Here is a 14,461-nt window from a genome sequence, read left to right on the forward strand (position 1 = left end):
ACCGCAGGTAAGGTGGTCTTAACGCGGTGCAGTGCTCCCCACTGTGCCGCTCCTTCCTCAATTGGGCCTGCAGTGCTCCAACGCGGTGCAAGTCCTCTCGGGGAACTGGCCGCTCGCGACGCAGGCCCAGCAGCTCCAACGCGTACCCGGTGCTCACGGGCACCGACCGCTCGCCGCTACCTCCAGTCTCTCAGCCCCACGGACCCATGCAGCGCTCCTTACCCTGTAGGTCCCTGGGCTGTTTTCCGAGTCGTCAGACCGACGGCTCCGGAGTGCTCCACCGGCTGTCGGCGACCCGTACACCTGCTGGAGCTAAAGTCGCACCCGCTCCCGCCAAGGGAGACCGTCGTGCCACCGGCCGTTGCTGGCTGCCTGCTCCTACATAGCAGCTCTCCCCCGCCAGCTTTCCACAGCCTTCCTGGAAACAAAGGTAAGCAAAAAAGAAACAAAGCTTTCTTACCTACTGTTGCAGGTTTCCAAAACCTGCCGTTTGGGAGGAACGTCCTTCCTCCCCCAATGACTCGTTGCAATGCGTGTAGCGATAATGACACGCAAGCGTACTAGCGGGCTCTTCATGTAGTCACTCACGTGACTCCGAAGTAAAATAGGCTGTCAGTGTAAAGCAGCAAGGAATTAGAAAGAGATAGTACTCTAACTACTAAGGGGGGGGGGGGGGGGGGGGGGGGGGGGGGGGGGGGGGGGGGGGGGGGGGTAAAAATGAAGGGAATGTCAAAATTACATGTTAGCCCCATTAAAAAAAAATGTGACAGAGAACTAATAATGGAAATAAATTGATGCCAAAGATTTTAAACAATTATTTTGTATCTCTTCTCACAGTAGAAGACATTAAACACATTCCGAAAGGTAATAATAACCAAGGGCTGAAAGAGAATGCCTGTCAAGTCTGTTCAGGATCATTTAACTTCACCCAATTATGATTGAAAGAGAAACCGTATCACAAGATAAATACTTACTCGGCAATTAATGGAACTAAGTGCTAACAAATCTTCTGGAACCTGATAAATGCATTGTTTAGTATCAAAAGATGTGGCTGCAGAGATCATGGATACATTGGTTGTTATCTCTTGATCCCCTGAGTCTGCACAGCTTTTGAAGATTAGAAAAGAGTAAATATAACACTGCTGTTCAAGAAAGGAAAGAAAGTAGAAAACCAGAGGCCAGCTTCTCCAGAGATGCTGTCTGACTGCTGACTTACTCCAGCCTTTTGTGCCTACTGTATCTTCGGTTTAAACCAGCATTTGCATTTCCTTCCAATGCATAACTTCATATCAGTTCAGAAAAAGAAATTCAACCCTTTATTTAACAAGGAGTAACAGTAAGCTTAGGTTAGAATATGAATAAGCAAAATCAGCACCGTGTTATGAAAAGAAAATAGTATTACAAAAATTAAGTACAATTCTGTGAGCAAAACTAACAGGGTGGATAAAGGGAAACCACTACACGTTGTGTACTTGGGTTTCCAAAAGGCTTTTGATACAAACCACTTAAAAGGTTACTGCACAATAAATTAGAGCAACATATTAACAATATACGTTAATATGAAAGAGTTAAATTAAGTAGAAAGTTACAAAATGGATTCTGCTGTAGATTTAGAAGTTACAAAATGAATCCTTAACCTTTCCTCTCCACACCTAAGATTACAGTGTAAGAACACTAGATGTTTTGCCTTTTAATATAAACACTAGCGAGATATTAGCACAAAACACTAGATGATTTGCCTTTTAATATAAACACTAGCGAGATATCAGCATAAGAACACTAGATGTTTTGCCCTTCTGATATAAACAATCAGAAAGATGTTCCGAACATTCGGTCTTACCCTTTGCTCCAGAGATTGTAATGTACAGATATTAGATCAACAAGGTCAAAAGACAAGATCGCTTAAAATCTGCAAATAGAGCAAAACCATATATGGGCATAACCTTTCCTCTATCGGAAGAAAGCTGCCAATCTTTCATATTACCCTATATGGGCAAGGCAAGAGGCTGTACAATGCTCTGTAAGATAAAGAATTGTTAAATCGCTGATTATTGGGGTATAAGTACTTGTGATTGAACATTACATCTGTGTGTGGAACACGAACAACTCTGTAGTCTGTGTTTACATACTAGAGTTGGCTCCCACACCCGCCTGGGCATAATAAAGATGTTACTGTATTACTAACTTTTGTGTTGTTATCTGTTTGAAGTGAATCGGACTTTAACAAATAGATAATAGAAAGCAGAGAGGGGATAAATCTTGAGTCTTCATTTGTAACTGATGAAAGGTCCTCAACCTGAAACATGAACTCTATTTTTCTCTCTTCGCATATGCTAACTGATCTTCTAACTATTTCTGTATTTTTTCCTTAATACTATAACCATTGGTTCTTCTAACCTGTATATACTATTCTTATAAATTAACCAAAATAAAAACCTTCAAAACACTGTAATAAATTTGGCCATCAAATTCTACTTAAATGAACCTATGATGAATCTACGCAAATGATTTTGTTCAAATGTTTTATTTCATTGTTCCAGTAATTTGTTTTTATTTCTAAGGTTTGAACATATTGTAGAAGCTGTGGTGGTTCGTGAAACAGAAAAAGTTACCAGAGGATTTGATAGAGAAATTCAACGTCATGACAGGTATGGACAGAGTGAGAGAGAAAATTGTCCTATTGGCAAAAAACTGAAGAATCAAGGGACATGGCATGAAGGTGGTTGGCAAAAAGTTGGTGGTACAAGGAAAACCCTTTCTGAGCAGCATTGATTGGGTTCTGGAATGTACTGCAGGGATAGTTGTGGAGTTAGATCAAATTCTTGTGTTTTGTGGGAGCTGGGCCGGAAAGAAAATAATAAGCAAGACCATGAGGTGAGGGTAGGGGAGGGAACTGTCCGGATTACTCTTGAAAAGCACTGGTACAGGCACATTGAATGGCCTCCTCCTCTTGTAACCATTCAAGCTTTGATTCTCTTCTGCTGAATATTAAATTGTATCATAAATGAATCTAAACTTCCATAACCTTATGTGTTCCTTCCCTATCTTTGATATCTAGATAATATATTCCTAGCCAACAAGAGCAGATCAAGCTATCAGTTAATTACTTCTTGCAGGACCAACTTAAACCTATCTCAGCATTTTTCTCCAATTTTACCTCAGTGATACAACATATTTTCCAAATCTCCTTTAAATTATTAAGAACATATATTATGCAAAGTAACAACAAACCCAGAAATGGTTCAGATCTTAAAACAATTTTCAAAAAGTGCCACATGTCCAGATCCTCAAAGGGTGGTCACTGCTGTAATCTAAAGACTGCTGTAATCTATATGCATAATATGCTCCTTCATCAAATCATAGAAATATACAGCACAGAAACATGACCCATCTTTGATGCCTATCTATGTTCATTCCATTTGACTGCATTAGGCCCACATCTCTCTACAACTTTCCTAACAAACTCACTGTGGCATAGTAGTAAAGCTATGGTCTTATAGTGCCAGAGACCCATGTTCGATCCTGACCACAAGTGTTTGTCTGAATGGTGTTTGTACGTTCACCCCGTGACATGCATGGGTGTTCTTTGAGAACTTCTGTTTCCTCCCACACTCCAAAGCCAAACAGGTTTGTAGGTTAATTGGCTTGGTGTAAATGTAGATTGTCCCTAGTGTGTGTAGGATAGTGTTAGTGTGCGAGGATCGCTGGTCGGTGTGGACTCGGTGGGCCGAAGGGCTGTTTCCGCACTGTATCTCTAAACTAAACTAAACAAAATTACCTGACCATGCACCTGTAAATGTAATAATTACAGAGACAAGGAAATGCAGATGCTGGAAGTGTTGGGGTAACTCTGTGGGTCAGGCAGCATTCTGGAGAACATGGATAGGCTCACTCCCTTGATATCTTTATCTCCACCTACGGGAAGAACTGGTAGCCAAATACATAATAATCCCACAGACTTCGACTGCACTTCCTCCCACTTTTTCTTCCTTTGGGGGGGGGGGGGGGGGGGGGGGGGGGGGGGGGGGGGGGCAATATTCAATCAGCTACCTACATTAAAAAAAATTGAAATTATAATTGAAGCAGAGAGCATAGAAGGCTACAGATCAAGTGTTGGTAAATGGGATTACTATAGATGGGTTCTTTTGCGGTCTTCCAATTTCAAGGTTGCCTCCAATTCAAATACATATGAGTAATAATTGAAAAAGGAATACCAATCACTGGAGTTGTTAGCTGAACGATATTGAATTTTTGTAAAGACTTTGGTTAAAGCAAGCACAGAATACAGGAATGAGGAGCCAGTTACCTAGTTCTAGGACCAACTAGATGGAGTAGTAAGTCCAGTATCAATCCCATCAGAGCAGAAACTTGGCAGCTGAACCTCCTGCATATTAGAGCAATTAGCTGGAATTCCCCTCTATGCTAAAAACATTCCACTGTAGCTTCGCAGATGCCTGCAGCTCTTATATCCTTCCTAATACTACAATCTCTGTTGTGGCATCAGGAAGGGATTATACCAGGCTGCACAGACCAGATAAAGGGATTGTAGCCAAAGATAATTCAATTTGTATGTGCTTCTTGAAATGAGATCATGAATTATTGTAGTGGTCAGACAGCAGGAACCTCAACCTTTCAGTCCCACTACAGGTTTACATTGGCAGCAGCCCATCCATCTATTAGTCACTATGGCCAAAACGTTCTGGAAAATTAATTAGCCACATGGTGTCCGATTAGACCTAGCATACTATCCATGTCTTCATTAAATTTGTTGGAGATTGCAAGCCAAAGAAATAGGAGGCAAAAAGAAAGGGTTGTTTTTAAATCATTTTAGCTTGGTTTAATGGAATTAATTATTTATATCCTGTTATATCATGCTGGAGTCATTTAAACACTTATTGTTTACTTGTTTCTTCAGTGGAAGATTTGATCAGCATGATCTGAACTTTTTCTTCTTCTTGCGTATGGCACGCACAGCCTAAAGTTGTAGAACAACTTGTTTTATTTGATCTTATTTGATTGTGCACGTCAGGTTGATTGCATTCGTTGAAACAGGGCAGAAGTTGCTATCTCCCACCCCATGAACTGAACTGCTGATTGATGACCTTCAAGCCAATAACTCCATGACATTAAGGTATCCTTCAGGAGATTGAGAATGCTCTGTTCCAGTAAGTGTGACCTCATGTTTTATTTTTGCTTCTTTTACTGTATCTTGGGAGAAGTGTTGACTTTTCATATTTCATAGCTACGCACACCGTGTTTATTAAGCTGTGAAGTTTATTAAGCTGTTCCTTCAGGATTGCTGCTCTGATTATCTACAGCTGCTGCCCACTTACTGCCACATCTAATATTATTTGCAGAAGCTGAAATGGCCAAGTAGATTTTGAAATTTTTACTAATGGTATTTAGTTTAGATTAGTTTAGTTTACAGATACAGCATGGAAACAGGCCCTTCAGCCCACTGAGGCCACACCGTCCATCGGTCACCTATTCACACTAGTTCTATGTTATCACACTTTCTCATTCTCTCCTGACATATTCGGAGTAATTTTACAGAGGCCAAATCACCTACAAACGCACATGTGGATGTGGGAGGATACTGGAGTATCCAGAAGAAACCCATATGGTCGCCGGGATAACGTGCAAACTCCTCAGCATTACTATAATTTATTTTCCAATATTACCATCTTGGATGAATTGGTAGAGATGTTTTGGTCACTACTCATCTAGAACAGTATTTTAATAAGTATTCAAACAATGGGCATGCTTTTGTTTCTATGTTGAAATGAATATTTGTATCATGTACAATGATCTTAATATCATAGAATTCAGGATCTCATTTCAAGAAGCACATACAAATTGAATTATCTTTGGCTACAATCCCTTTATCTGGTCTGTGCAGCCTGGTATAATCCCCTCCTGATGCCACAAATTACACTAAGTAATTTACTAACTTGTATCTTTGAAAAGGAACTAGCAGTAAGTGGATAAATGAATAGAGAAAATAAAACATTATTTGTTTGTATTAGCCACAAGCCCACTTTGGAACATACATAAACTTAAAAAGCCAACTAGACCAGCTGCAATTGACTTCAGTGGAAACAGAATGAATTAGAGGAAATGCAGTCACCTTTGTCATGAGTTCAATTTTACCACAACAGGTAGTGATCAACATTATCCTATTTTGAATAATGTATTAGGATCATTATGACCCAATTTGTAGATAACATTTGTGATAAAATGGCAGCTCAGAGTTTGTCTTCAGATATGCAACCTTCCAACCCAGAGGGATGAGGGCCACCACATGAGCAAAGCTAACATGAACAACATAAAAGTATCACATGGCAACCAGACTGAATCCCCTTCCTTCTTCGAAACACAAATGGATGTCAGTATAAAGTTATCAAGCAAATTTGGTTAACTCAATTGGTACAAAATAATTGTAGTTGTATAAAAATATAAACACACCTAGAATTCATTGAATTCAATCTGGTCACAGATTTGCTACAGAAATGAGAAGTTTCTTGTAGGAAGTCACATATTCGCATTGACTGACTTAAAGATTACTGCAATTGCAAGAAAATAGAAGTGTCACCAGGAGCTAGCTCCCTTGGATTCTATTGTCTCATGTGTTAGGTTAGTTTAGTTTAGAGATACAGCGCGGAAACAGGCCCTTCGACCCACCGAGTCCACACCTACCAGCGATCCCTACACACTGGCACTATACTACAAACTAGGGACAATTTACAATTTACAGAAGCCAATTAACCTACAAATCTGTACGTCTTTGGAGTGTGGGAGAAAACCGGAGCGCCCGGAGAAAGCCCACGCAGGTCTCGGGAAGAACGTACAAACTCTGTACAGAGAGCACCCGTAGTCAGGATCAAACCCGTGTCTCTGGTGCTGTAAGGCAGCAATTCTACTGGGGTGCCACCATGCTGCCCCAAACCTAAAGCCTAAACTTAAATGGAAACAGCACTTCCATAAGCAAGAACTCATGCTTACCAAATGATAGTTTCAAAGTGTTAGGATACAGATGAAAATTAAAGCAATGCAAATAAACATCATCTAATTTATTGTATGTTTCAAAATAAGTTATATTCTAATGAGAGGAATAAATAGCACCAGAAAATTCTGGGAGATTGATGTTTGCAAAGTTAAAGATTTAAGGGCCTGTCCCACCTATGTGAATTTTCAGCAACTGTCTTCGAACTTCAAGCTCGAAGGTACTCGCCTGAAAAACCTCGAGCTGGATCGATCGTCAGCAATGAAACTGCGAGCTGGATCAACTGACAGCACACACACACACACACACACACAAAATCGCAAAGGCGGGGGCCAGGGAAAGTGGGGGAGCGCTGTCTGAAATTCACAACTGCGATAAACAGGAGGGTAAAAGATGGCTGGCATAGTGTACGTACGGTAAGTCCTTTAGAGAGCGGGGAGGGGGGGGGAGAAGGGGAGAGAACAGGGAGAGAAGGAGTGGAGACACCTTAAAGAAGAGACAACTTTTAATAAAGTTTAGCGGGCATTTAACATTACCGGTTGGTTTTCCTTGGTTCTGAAAACTCCAATGAGCCAATTAAAACGTTGCCTATTTCCTTTGCTCCATAGATGCTGCTGCACCCGCTGAGTTTCTCCAGCATTTTTGTGTACAGCCAATTAAAATGCTCAGTCAGCAAAGGAGATTGCCTATGGCTACCTTGACTGCCTATAATTACATGACGACCCCACTACCACTGCACTACAAGTTCAAAAGAACCATGCCGACCTATTTTTACTTGCGGAAAAATTTTCAGCATGCTGAAAAAATTACCTCGACCAAACTGAGGCCACAGGTATGCGTGAACCTCTCTTGAGCGTGAAGGAGAGTTCCAGTGACCTCATAGGACCTCCTAGGACCACATGTTGCGAGTTTGTGATGAGTGCAAAATCTTCTAAACTCGCAAATTAGGATGATATTAGTGCGATAGGTCCATTTATTGGGGTCAAATGTGGGGGGGGGGGGGGGGGGGGGGGGGGGAAAACGGGGGCTGCTCAGTCCCAATGGAATAACCTTTTTGTCCTATGCCTCTAGACTATAAAAGTTAGCGGAAGGGCGACCTCGGTTATTCAGTGAAAAAACTCGTCCTAAGCTATACTGGACTAAGGGATGGGGTGCCCCGTGTTCACCTGGGAGGGCTTGGAGTCTCTCAGCCCGATGCAAATTCACCTCTCCACCAGCCCGAGGGAGGAACGGAACCAATATTTGTGGCCAGTGGGGGGGGGGAACGGGGTCGGAGTGGCCCAGCTAGTATGGGTGTTGTGCACTCCGAAGGGAGTGGCCAGTTTCCAGAGGGCTAGTGTGGGCCCACCCGATTGTTGGCTGAATGGATCCGGTCCGGGGGCTGGGACGGTGCTCAGTCACTCAGGCCTGGTGGGCTGGCCAGCTCCTGTCACTCGGGCCGGCATGTGCTGGACTGGGGTGCTGGCAGCTCGACCAGGCTTTGGTGGGGGTGGCAGCTCAGAGACATCGCCCGCCAGAAATTCTGCCCAAAAAGGGTGAGAGACTGCGAGAGAGAACAGGGAGGAGGTGTTTGGAGAATCAATTTAATTTGTGACAGTTTTATTATTGTATCATGTATCTGCAGGCATCGTTCAGACAATGAAATGAGGAAAGAAATCAATTCATTCAAAAATGGCCTCGCAAATCTGACACAGGCGATAGGTAATGGGGTCAAGGGAGGGATTATTCAAAATACTGGGGTGAGGTTTAATACTTGCAGGGGGAATACTTACTGATAAGTGGCCCATAATGGGATTCCTCTCTCAATGCAATAGTCCACCTCTCCACCATTTATTGCTGAAAGGGGGGGGGGGGGGGGGGTTGTTTAAAAAGAAATTGAGTAAACCATCTCAGAGGGAAAGTGCACATTTTTGGCTGAACTTTTGGCAGCTCAATGATGTGGTGGGGGCCTTTTGGTGGGCTGGCAAAAACAGAGACTTGCTCCTGGGCTAATAGGGGCATTTGTGGCCAAAATGGGACTCGTTTTCATCTTTTTAGATCACAGGAAGGAGGAAAGTCCTTGTGGGCTCACAGAAAAGGGAGAGGTTGGGGTGAGGTTTAATACTTGCAGGCATTGTTGGCAAACTCCTCCTGGGCTAACAACACATTGGCTGAAAGGGCTTTTAAAAAGAAATTTAAAATCTCATTCCAATTTTCAAGCACAGGGCCTTTTGGGCCAAACAGCTTCTCCTGGGCTAATTGCCATTTCCATTTCAATTTCAAGCACAGGGCAGGCCAAACAACTAATTTAATTTCCATTTCCATTGCAGTTTCAAGCACTGGTCAGGCCAAACAGATCATTGCATTTTCATTTCATTTCCATTTCCATTCCAGTTTCAAGCACAGGGCAGGCCAAACAGCTCGTTGCATTTTCATTTTATTTCCATTGCTGTAAAGAGGAGTCATAACACACTGTGTCTTTACTACTGTTTATTCATGATACACACACGTTGCTGCCCTAGCTGTTCGTGGTCTGTCACCGGAACTAGAGAGAGGGATCAATGGGTGGGAGGGTTGTAATTATACTTGTGATGTGGGGAGTGGTTAGTAGTGTTGAGGTCACTATGTTAAAGGTACATGCACATGTCATCTACATCCTTCCCCTTGGAAATGAAAAGCAATACAGTAGTGACAGGGCGACCACGTCTCATACGCTACGAGCAGGTAAGCAAACAATTAAGCAAAATCACCATAACGGACAGGCGGCTTGACCACCCGCCCGGACTGGGTACGCAGCTCGCCATCTCCCCCCTCTGCAGGAAGAACAGGAGTAGGAGCAGGTGCGGGTGAGCGAACCGGGGACCCGGGAGGATAAGGAGAAGACGGAGACGGAGGAGGGGTAGCAGGCGCAGCAGCGGGAAGACGGGCAGGAGAGGGAGGACTGGCTGTTGGAGAGCGGGGCTGATAGAGCTGAGAAGGCAGGGACCGAGGCATGCATGGAGGGGCAGGTAACGTGGCAGACAGCGGGGGGGGGGGGGGGCAAAGGGGTCGGCAGGCGGTGGTGGGGGTTCGTTGACAAGCCGCAGATGTTGGCAGACCGGCGGTAAATGGTACCGTCATGGTCGACTTGATAGGACCGCGGCGAACCAGCAGTACCGATGACGATGGCAAGCCTGGAGTGACCGGAGGGGGAATGCATCCGGCCGACTTGGCCAGGGAACAGACGCGGGAGGGGATGGCTGGACTTGTCGTGGGAGCGCTTTTGGATTTCTTGCTTGAGGGCAATGCGCTCCTGGACGGCAGTGGGCTGGAGAACAGAGGGCACGAGGGACCACTGGGTCACTGGGATTGGAGGTCTCGTAGTGCAAGACATCAGCCGCTGTGCTGGCGAGCCCAAGGCAGGGTCGCGGAAGATGTTTCGAAGGTTGAGGAGGGCCAGGTAAAAGTCAGAATGGGACAGTCTACAATGTTCCAGCAAGTCCTTAGCACTGCGGACAGCGCGCTCTGCCAAACCGTTGCTTTGTGGGTACTCTGGGCTGCTGGTATAGTGTCGGAAGTTCCAGCTGGCAGCGAAACCCCGAAATTCGGCACTTGAGAACAGGCTGCCGTTGTCCAATTGAAGACTTGCCGGGGAGCCAAAGGTTGCAAAGTGGCGGCGCAGCTTCCCGATAACGGCCGAAGAGGTGAGGGAGTGCAGCTGGTCAACCTCGAACCAGCTGGAGTACGAGTCAACAAGGACCATGAAGTGCTTGCCACGCCACTCAAAAATGTCAGTGGCGACGGCCATCTAGGGCAGCTCGGGGGCAGGCTGTTGCAGAACCGGCTGCCGTTGCTGATGTGGAGCGAGGCTATTGCAGATAGAGCAGGCGGAGACCCTCTCCCGGATGTCTTGGGCCATGCCGGGCCAGTAGAACAGACTCTGGGCCTGAGACAGAGTGGCCTCGGCCCCAGGATGACCGCGGTGGGCGGTCTGAAAGTATTGTTCTCACATCGCAGCAGGCACAATGACCTTGTGTCCCTTCATGACCACGTCGTCGTGCAGCACGACCTCGTCACAGACCAGGAAGTAGGGCACGGCACCAGCCGGCAAGGATGAACGATGGTCTGGCCAGCCCTGCCGGATGACGTCGGCAAGCTGCTGCAGGGCAGGATCCTTGGCAGTGTTGCTGACCAGGGACTGCATCTGCTGGGATGGCACAATGTTAACGTTAAGAACCATCAGGTCAGACGATTCATATGGATGGCGGTCGGTGGACGTTAGCGGTGCGCGGGACAGCGTGTCAGCCACGAACATGTCCTTGCCCTTGCGATATACAATTCTGAACGTAAAACGCTGGAGCTGCAGCATCTTGCGCTGCAAACGGGATGAGGCAACGTGGATCGGCTTGTTGAGGATGGAGACCAGCGGCTGGTGGTCGGTCTCGATCATGAAGCTGTTGCCCAGAATATAGTCCTTGAACTTGGAGCAGGCAAACACCACAGCAAGCAGCTCCTTCTCTATCTGAGCATAGCGCTGCTCGGCAGGGGTCATGGTGCGGGACGCGTAGGAAACAGGCAGCTGCAGGCCATAGTGGAGCTGCAGGCAAGCAGCACCGAGGCCGAACTTGGAGGCGTCACAGGTAAGAACAATGGGACGCTGCAGATCGAAGAATTAGAGAGTGGGGGTACTGACCAGCCTGGACTTCAGAACGTCAACAGCTTTCTGGTGATGCGGGAACCAGGCCCAGGCAGTGTCCTTCTTGATCAACCCTCAGGGGCGCGCTCAGCTCGCTGGGGTCGGGAATGAACTTCCCCAGGTAATTAACCATGCCCAGGAAAAGCTGCAGGCTGGGCACATTGGTGGGCAAAGACATCCCGGAGACGCAGCCGTCTTCTGCGGGTCAGGCTTCAGCCCCGAGGCAGTAAAGACGTTGCCCATATAGGTGACCACTGGGACGTGGAAATGGCACTTCTTTGGGTTGAGTTTGAGGTTGATTTCACAGGCCCGGTCCAGGACTTGACGGAGGTGGAGTTCGTGCTCAGCAACGTCCTTACCGTAGACCAGGATGTCGTCAACGATGATGGCACACGGCAGACCGGCGAACAGCTGCTCCATCGTCCGCTGGAAAACCTCGCTGGCAGAGTTGATCCCGAATGGCATGCGGAGGAATCGGAACCTGCCGAAGGGCGTGCTGAAGGTAGTCAGGTTGGAGGATCGCTCGTCCAGCGGTATCTGCCTGAAGGAGCTCTTGGCATCGAGAACCGAGAAGACACTGGCCGGGCCAACCTGTGCAGCGACGTCCTCCACTGTTCGCATGGGGTAGTGTGGGCGTCTGATGGCAAGGTTCAGGTCTTTGGGGTTGATGCAAATGCGAATTTCACTTTTGTCCTTTTTCGCAGCAACAACCATGGTGGAGACCCACCGGGTGGGTTCGCTCACCTCCTTCAGGATGCCCATGGTAACCATGTTGAGCAGCGTTGACTGCACCTTGTCCTTCATGGCAAAGGAGACGCGGTGTGGTGGATGGATCACAGGTTCAACACTGAGGTCAACAACGATCTTGTAGCTGCAGGGCAGCTTGCCCAGCTTGTCGTCAAAGCGGTCAGGGTATTCGTGCAGAGGGTCCATAAGGGTCCGCACCTGGTGGATATCACGGTGGAAAGAGACCAAGCCGAGGTCTTGGCACGCCCGGGCGCCCAACAGGGTGATGTTTGTTCGTATCCAGTAGATAAAAAGTGAGGGGCCGAGAGGCCTGTAGTACCTTGGGTAGCCCTCCCCACCGGAACGAGCACGCCTCCCCCGTAGGCATGCAACAGGGAGTTGTCGGGAGTAACTTTCTCATAAGTCCTTATCTTCCTGAAGAGGCTTGTTGACATTACATTGGCCATGGCCTCTGTGTCGAGTTTGGCGGTGAAGGTCGAGCCGTTGACAGTAACGCGAACCGAAGGGTCCGTTATCAGTGCGAGTGCAGTGAAAATATGCTGGTCTCCCCCTGGGAGGAACTTGTATCAGAAAAAGGGAGCTCGTCAGGCTGGTATTGTGAACCAAGCACACTATCAGCTTGAGCAAGGTTGTTTAACATTCGCCGTGGAGCAGGAACTGGCTTCCCACGGGAGCGGCAAGCGGCAGAGAAATGGTTTAATTTCCTGCAAAAGTTACACGTTTTGCCCAGTGCAGGGCACACATTAAACTGATGGGAGGCAAAGTTGCAGTTGGGGCAACGCTGTGGGCTGCTACTCACGAGTGCAGGGGAACCCCGTTGCCATTGCGGGCCAGCATACCGCCGGCGGCCAGCAACACTGGTAAAGTTAATGTCATGATCAGCAGACGACACTGCCGAGGCGACAGCCTCAGCCATGCGGGAGGCGTGAAGAGCCTTGTCCAAAGACAGGTCGTGCTTCCGCAGAAGTTCAGCCCTTAATTTTTCATCCTGAAGGCCATACACTAGAATGTCCCGGGTCAGTTGATCGGGGGTCAGCGCGTCCAGGCGGCAACGCCTGGCCAGATGCCGCAACGCGGCGATATAGTTATCGATTGACTCTCCAGGAATCTGACGGCGGGTGAACATTTTAAAACGCTCTAGAATGCAGTTAGTGGGGATGTCGCACATTGCGGTAAACTTAGCCATAAGACATACCAGGTCCCGAGCATCTTCACCTGCACCATAGACAAATAACTCAGACAGTTCCAGGGCATCGGGACCAGCCAGGTTGAGAAGCAGAGAAGCCTGTGTCGCAGGGGTGGCAGCAGGATGGGCGATCGTGATGTAGTGTTGGAAGTCACGTCTAAAGACACCCCACCGATGGGCAATGTATGAGTCGAAGACAAGCATATCTGGTTTGCAGCAAGAAGTAGCCATGGCACAGGAGATACAAAAAAAACAATGGGGAACTGGGTCAAAAGTAAAGAAAACCCGACAAACGGGAGGCGGAAAGGTACAATTGTGACACCATGTAAAGAGGAGTCATAACACACTGTGTCTTTACTACTGTTTATTCATGATACACATGCGTTGCTGCCCTAGCTGTTCGTGGTCTGTCACCGGAACTAGAGAGAGGGATCAATGGGTGGGAAGGTTGTAATTATACTTGTGATGTGGGGATTGGTTAGTAGTGGTGAGGTCACTATGTTAAAGGTACATGCACATGTCATCTACAATTGCCATCTCAGTTTCAAGCACAGGGTAGGCCAAACAGCTCATTGCATTTTCATTTAATTTCCATTTCCATCACAGTTTCAAGCACTGGGCAGGCCAAACAACTCATTACATTTTCATTTCATTTCCATTTTAATCACAGTTTCAAGCACTGGGCAGGCCAAACAGCTCATTACATTTTCATTTAATTTCCATTTTAATTGCAGTTGCAAGCACAGGTTTAGGCCAAGCAGCCCATTGCCTTTTCATTTCATTTCCATTTCCATCGCAGTTTCAAGCACAGGGCAGGCCAAACAGCTCATTGCATTTTCATTTCATTTCCATTACCATCGCAGTATCAAGC

This window comes from Leucoraja erinacea, chromosome 12 (genome assembly GCF_028641065.1).
Source record: "Leucoraja erinacea ecotype New England chromosome 12, Leri_hhj_1, whole genome shotgun sequence".
Taxonomy (NCBI): domain Eukaryota; kingdom Metazoa; phylum Chordata; class Chondrichthyes; order Rajiformes; family Rajidae; genus Leucoraja; species Leucoraja erinaceus.